The sequence below is a fragment of the Bison bison genome, unplaced genomic scaffold, assembly GCF_000754665.1.
Source record: "Bison bison bison isolate TAMUID 2011002044 unplaced genomic scaffold, Bison_UMD1.0 scf7180017864475, whole genome shotgun sequence".
Classification (NCBI taxonomy): Eukaryota; Metazoa; Chordata; class Mammalia; order Artiodactyla; family Bovidae; genus Bison; species Bison bison.
Genome location: NW_011495036.1, coordinates 3,839,091 through 3,846,228, shown reverse-complemented (window position 1 = coordinate 3,846,228; position 7,138 = coordinate 3,839,091).

Genomic DNA, 7,138 nt, shown 5'->3' with positions numbered 1-7,138 from the left:
AAGATACACCCCAGCGCGTGGCCTGGCCTCCCTCTCTTTATTCATTTAAGAGACAGATGCTGGGTAAACAAGGCAGGTGTTCTGCCCTTCAGTTGGTAATCCAGTGAGGCGCCTGCAAAAATCTCAGTAACACAGGAACCACAGGCCCGGGCCTGATGCAGCTGGCTCAGCTGCAGTGTGAGAAGCCTTGAGGGCTGGGCGGGTGAGTGTATGAGGAGGCTGCAGGCCAGAGTGAAGAGCCCACTGGCCAAGGCACAACTGTGTGTGTGTGGGGGTGGGGTGTGAGGTCCCAGCCCCTCCCCGTGAAGCGCAGGATCTCTGCTCTCTCAGACTCGCCCTCCACTCACCCTTTCCCCCATGGCTTGTGGGCCTCTCTGCACCTGCTTATGGCTGGGCTCTTTCATTCCCCAAGGCACCGGGGACCCCTCTCCTGCCACTGTTGGGGCTGGCAGGGTCTGGGTGGGAAGCCCTCTTGCCTTTTCTCCTCTCCATTTTCTCACACTGCCCACCCTGACAGATACATGTACCTGACAAGACAGAGTGTACTTCTCAAATCTGTGGACTCAGGAAGCTCACAATTCTCTTGGGAATGCCATAGTTGGGGGTGTACCCACCATGGCACTTTCTCCCCTAATGGTTTTATCTGCACCTTGGGTCTGGGCAAGAGACCCCCCAGTAATTATTATGGGTTTTCCCTTTGGCAGAGGTATGGAAGTGGGACAAACTCTAATGTCTTTATACCTATGATATCATAAGAGTTGCCAGTTTTGCCCCAGCCGTATTTCTTGCTGGCAGCATGGACAGTCCTCTCCCTGGGCACCTCCATCTACATGAATGTTAGGTTAAGCAATGGAAGAGTTGAGAAGATGGCCAAATGCTTTACCGCATGCACAGCAGGGCTAAAGACACAATCTAGACAGGTCAACATGACAAAAAATTCAAAGTTAAAAGAAGACTTCAGCTTCCATCCATGATGAAGTAACAGGGACTGGATGCACCTGCCCCGCTTAAACTAAAACGTTGGACAAAACAGATCAAGGAATAGTTGTCACCCTGGACCACGAGACAAAGGCCCTGAGAGCAGGGGAACAAGTGAGGTGAGCCGTATGACTGCTCACGGCCTGCAGTTTCCAGACACAGTCTGGGGGCTCCCAGGGTTGGGAGGCTGGGGAGCCAAGGCAGCTGGCGCTAGCAGGGTGCCAGAGTACCGGAGAGGAGAGAGCTGCACAGAGAAAGCGGCAGCTGAATAGTGATCAGAGTATGCGTGTAAGGACGGTATCTGAGGCAGAAAAACAAAGCCCTGGCCAGAAGCAGGTTGGAACAATTTCTCAGAGCTCACGCGGGGCCTGAAAAGCTCCAGCTCCACCAACCATAGTGAAAAACCTTGAGATAAGCAGAAGAGTAGTGAGAATTACTGCCTTTGGAGTCAGAAAAAAACAAAACAAAACAAAACTATAAAGGCTGCCCTGGGGCCACCTGATAAAGCTTCAAAGCAAGAATTGACTAGATCTAATAAACTCTTAAGTAACTACTACATCTCAGAACAAAGACTTAAGAACAAAACAGCAAAGAGCCATGAGACAACTTCAAGTGGCTTAATGTATGTGGAGCTGGAGTTCAGTCAGACAAATATGTGAAGTACTGTGTAAAAGTTTTGATAAATCTATAAATTCAAGAATATCAACAAACCCCAAGGACAAGAATGAAGAAAAATACATCAAGGCACACCAGGATGAAATTGCTTACAACCAGTAATAAAGAGAAAACCTCTATTAAAACGACGGGAGGAAAACTATGTTATATACAGAGGAGCAGAGATAACGGCGACAGCAAGGTTCTCATGGGAAACAATGCGAACCAGACAGGGATGGAGCAACGCTAGTGAGCACGGAAGGAAAGAACATCCCATGCTCTACAGACAGCTTTTCAGTCATCTGCTGACACAATGGGGAAAGTTTTGCTGGAGTCCCCACTCCCAGGGTAGCAGTTCAGAGGCGATGCTTCAGTCCTTATCAGTAACGAATGAGTGGTTCCAAAGACGCACTTGTAAGCAGTAACACCTCCGCTCTGTGGTTTGCTCACACAGCACAACTGTCAGACAAACATGAGCCATAACCAGCGGCGTCTTGGGAGCACTCAACTTGTTTCGGCATTCAAACCTGAGCACTGCTGTGTGCCTATTTCCTACAAGTTCTCAGTGAGCACTGTAACCACTCCTGCTTACTCAGGAGTGTGTATGTGTGGAGGCGGAGGGGTGGGGGAAGAAGGGAGGGATGAGAGAAAAGATGAGACAACAGGAAGAAAGCAGAAGGCTCTTGATCCAGTTATATCTGAGTTCTTTTCTGGAGGTGTCAATTACGGGAGTTAAATTTTACTTTTTTGTGTGCTTTGGCTAGTTTGAGTAGTATTTCTATCATTTGCAATCCACTGCCCCCTGAGTAACATACTAACTTATGGCCTGCTTCATTCTAAGAAATTTAGAGGCAGGGTATAGGCATTTATAGAAGAGAGAAAGAAGATAAGAAACTAGAATGAAAGCAAAGCAGCAGGACAGCACAAGAGAGTCCGGGCAGTCGCTGCACAGAAAGACGCACCAGTGCACACTGCTTGCAGAGGCCCTTCCAGCAGCAGCAAAGCGTGAAAGGCTCGTCCACTGTGACAAGTACTGAGGCAAGCGCTCTGCGCCATCCCTGTGAGGGCAGGTGCGTCCATCTTCACCTGACACACCAGACAGCTGAGGCCCAGGGCTGTTACCTAACTTGTCCAAGGTTAAACACAGCTGACAAGCTCGGCCAGGAACCTGCATCAAGGGAATCTGGCTTCAGAGCCTGCCTTCTTTAACAGTACAATTACAAGTGATGCAGGAGTTTGGCTCTCAGCTTCCTGGCAGGAAAAGTGATGCAGGAGTTTGGCTCTCAGCTTGCTGGCAGGAAAAGCAAAGCCATTTTAAACAATCAATGTCCATAATATACATATTAACGACATTCTCTCATGTGTCAGGGGACTATTATTATCAACCCTAAGTATTAAGATCTAAAGTGTTAGCGTTAGTCACTCAATCGTGTTCAATTCTTTGCGACCGCATGAACTATAGCCCACCAGGCTCCTCTATCCATGGAATTCTCCAGGAAGAGTATTGGGAGTACGTAGCCATTCCCTTCTCCAGGGGATCCTCTGGACCCAGGGAACAAACCCAGGTCTCCCACATTGCAGGCAGATTCTTTACCATCTGAGCCACCTTAAGATCTAAGTTCTATATAAACACTAGTAGCTAAGCAGTAGCTAGCTAGTCAAAGTTATGGTTTTTCCAGTAGTCATGTATGGATGTGAGAGGTGAACCATAAAGGCTGAGCACTGAAGAAAATATGCTTTTGAACTGTGGTGTTGGAGAAGACCACTAAGAACCCCTTGGACTGCAAGGAGATCAAACCAGTCCATCCTAAAGGAAATCAATCCTGAATATTCACTGGAAGGACTGATGCTGAAGATGAAGTTCCAATCCTTTGGCCACCTGATGTGTAGAGCCGACTCACTGGAAAAGACCCTGATGGTGGGAAAGCTGAGGGCAGGAGGCGAAAGTGGTGACAGAGGATGAGATGGTTTGATGCATCACTGACTCAACGGACACGAGTTTGAGCAAACTCCAGGAGATAGTGCAGCACAGGGAAATCTGGGGTGCTGCAGTCCATGGGGTTGCAAATAGGCAGACATGACTTAGCAACTGAACAATAAAGCTAGGGGGTTATTTAATACTCACAGCTCATAACTGCTTTGTCCCCAAGAATCAAAATTCAGGCAGGAATCTCATATTGTTCCCAGCAGCTCTTGAGAGATAACCCTTATAGCTGTATTAGTTTTCTATTGCTGATGTCACACACTACCACAAGTTTGGTGGCTTAAACAATACAGATCTATTTTCTTATACTTCTAGAAGTCAGAAGTTGGAGATGGGTTTCACCAGGCTAAAATTAAGATGTCCGAAGGTACCATTCCTGCTGGTGGCTCTAGTGGACCAGCCCTTTCCAGCTTCCAGAAGCCACTTGCAATCCCTTGGCTCCTAGCCACCTTCCTCCATCTTCAAAGCCAGTAACAGTGGTGGAGCCCTTCTTCAGATGCCATTTCTCTGGTTCTCTCTTCTGCCCGCCCAGATAATCCAGGATCCTCTCCCCATCTAAAGGTCAGCTGATTAGCAATCTTACTTGCTTCTGTAACCTTAATTCCCTTTTGCCATGTGACATACTCACAGGTTTGGGCATGAAGACTGGTCAGTTTGGAGGGCCATTACTTTACTGACCACAAGAGCTAACAGTATTAAACATTTTACTATTATGCCAGATAGATACTTTGTAATAAGTAACTGATCAATAATGAAAAAGAAGTTAAGTCAACATATACAGAACTCTGGCTGAAGAACTTTTTTTTAAGAAACTACCTGAAATATTGAGCTTCTCAGTTACACATATTATCTCTTTTGACCAAAATTAACACTGGCATTAGGCAGAGCCAATTTAGAATTTTTAGTCCCACTTTTTTGGGGACAGTCTCAGGGTATTTTACAATATTCTAGATCTCTGGTTATCTCTAAACATAACTATCTGTATATCGTAGCTGATATAGTTAAAGTGTTCTTTGGTGTCCCAGTAATACAGTATGAAATAAAAAATGATTCTGAGCAACAATTAATCATATTGAAATTGTCTGAAACTTTGCTGAAGATATTTAGAAACTTGGATAATCTGACCAGTCTTTTAAATTCTCTAACAACTTTATATAATTAACCAATATCAAATTAGAGATCTTAGAAAATAAATATTGCTTTTTCACTTGTAGGACTAAAGATTCATGAATTATTCTAGTTTCTATATTTTACTTGGGAAGTTTAATAACAGGGATCAATTTACATGGTCATTGTTAAAAACCTGTTGATCTAAAAGTTGCCTGATCTTTCCTTTACATTTTGAAGAGGATATCTTTATTCCAAAAAAATCTCAAAGTTAGAATTTCAAGTGATCCTTTCTATATTTCCCCCAAAATGAATTCATTAATTTGGTCTGTATGTTTTTTAAAAGGGAATTCCACTTCATTAAATCCTTTTAGAAACAAATGACTAGAGGCAAACATTCCACGGACAGAGAGGAGCCGGGTGGCCTGCAAACAGTCAGACACGACTGAGCACACAAGCACATGCGTACACTCCTCACTGCCACTAGTATGTTAAAAATAATGACTGATCCAGGTTTCAATCGTATTTAAAAAGGTTACTTTGAATGTAGCCTTTTAATATAAATAATCATTATAGGAAGCAATTTGCGTAATTCTAGGATTCTGCTAACTTGATGTACGGCCCAAAGGAAAGAATCACTCACTAACCTGATGATTCTCAAGTTTCAGTTAATAGTGTCCTTTTAAATCATTATTACTTTCTACATCCTGGAACTCAATTTCTGGTAAACATTTGGAGTGGATCTGGTAATAACGAGATAAATATATGAAATAAACCCAAAAATTCCATGAAGAGAAAAAATTTGAAACCCAATAGTTTGATTTGTAGTCTTACTGTCCATGTATATTTCATATAAACACTGGTAGGTTAATTTACACTTGGAATGCCATCAAACATGCAGAAAGTATTAAAGTTTACTATAGATTTGAGAGAGTCATTTCCTAGGCAGGTTGATAGGAAATCTAGGGGTCCCCAAGGAGAGAGGGGTCTCCAAATGGAGGAAATAGCCTGCAAGTGTCAGACATTTTTCTCTCTCTTAAGCGGCAGGAGGAAACAAACTAGCAATATTTTTTCCTTCTCTATACAAATTTAAGGGAGGTTTCTCTTAAAATACTGTGTTGCCATAATGACACCTGGTTTCGCCTGAAGTTGGCTATTCTCGAGCCTAGAGATAACCAATGCCTTTTTCTTATGGAAATGTCCGTCTTAAGCTATGCTAATGTACTATGCCTTTACCCCAAACTCTGTCTCCAAGTCGGTTCTGCCTCTTGGCCCAGAACCTACTTGACAAACCAGTATGTTATACTCAGATATTGTTCCCCTAATCTATGTAAATGAAACTATTTGTATGGTGGTCTGCCCTTCTTCAAGATTCAAGTTAATCATTTTATGGCCCAGGATAAGCCATTTGGTGCCAAGATTATCCCAAAATGCATCTTACGGGTGAGGGGCCTGGTGCCATTCTGAATTTTAAGACATTCCTTTCTTTCATTAACAGACTGCTAGTGACTATACAATATCCAGCTGAAGACTAGCAGGGGGGTACTCTTTCTGCCCCCTTCTGATGCCTATGTCAGAAGCTTTCTCTATCTCCTTTATACTTTAATAAAACTTTATTACACAAAAGCTCTGAGCGATTAAGCCTCGTCTCTGGCCCTGGATTGAATTCTTCTCTTCCGGGGGCCAAGAATCCCGGTGTATTCGCGTGATTCAACAACAACCTTTCAGATTCTACCTTTATTAAATATAATACACCAAATGTAAATGTTAAATAGGTAACTTTTAATCAAGCAATACCAGCTACATATTGAATGCTATAAACATTTTAAACATTTGAAGAAAATGCATATTTAAGTGTTCATCTTACTATTAATAAGACTCTAACTTTAAACAATATGTTACCTTTAAAAGTAAGCAATTAAAGTAATTTATGTTATCAGATAAAGCCAAAGAATAGGTCTTGAAAAGTGTTCCAATATACACTCTAACCTAATAGAACTTCTTACAAAATGAACATAATCAATACAGGGACCATTTCACATTTAAGGAAACAGTTTACCAGAGCACACATGGGTTCACTGTTCCTAGTGAAAACAGGGAACATACATCTAAACCTATTAATGCATCACAACAGTAATTATTTTGGAAACTTAAAAACATTACAAAATATGTATCTGTAGATCCAGTTTATCTGTTATGCTATGGCCCAATATAAAAGTCTTAAGATAACTGAAAACTGAAACTAAACTTCAGGTAAATTATATTTTTCACATATAAAATCATACTTTCTATTGGTCAATATTTTTAAAACTGACTTAACACAGATTTTTGAAATTGACACCATTTTTGTCTCTGCTCCAAAACATGCAGCTTCAAGTCTCTAAGTGACAAGTTTGAAATACAAAGTCTATAAAC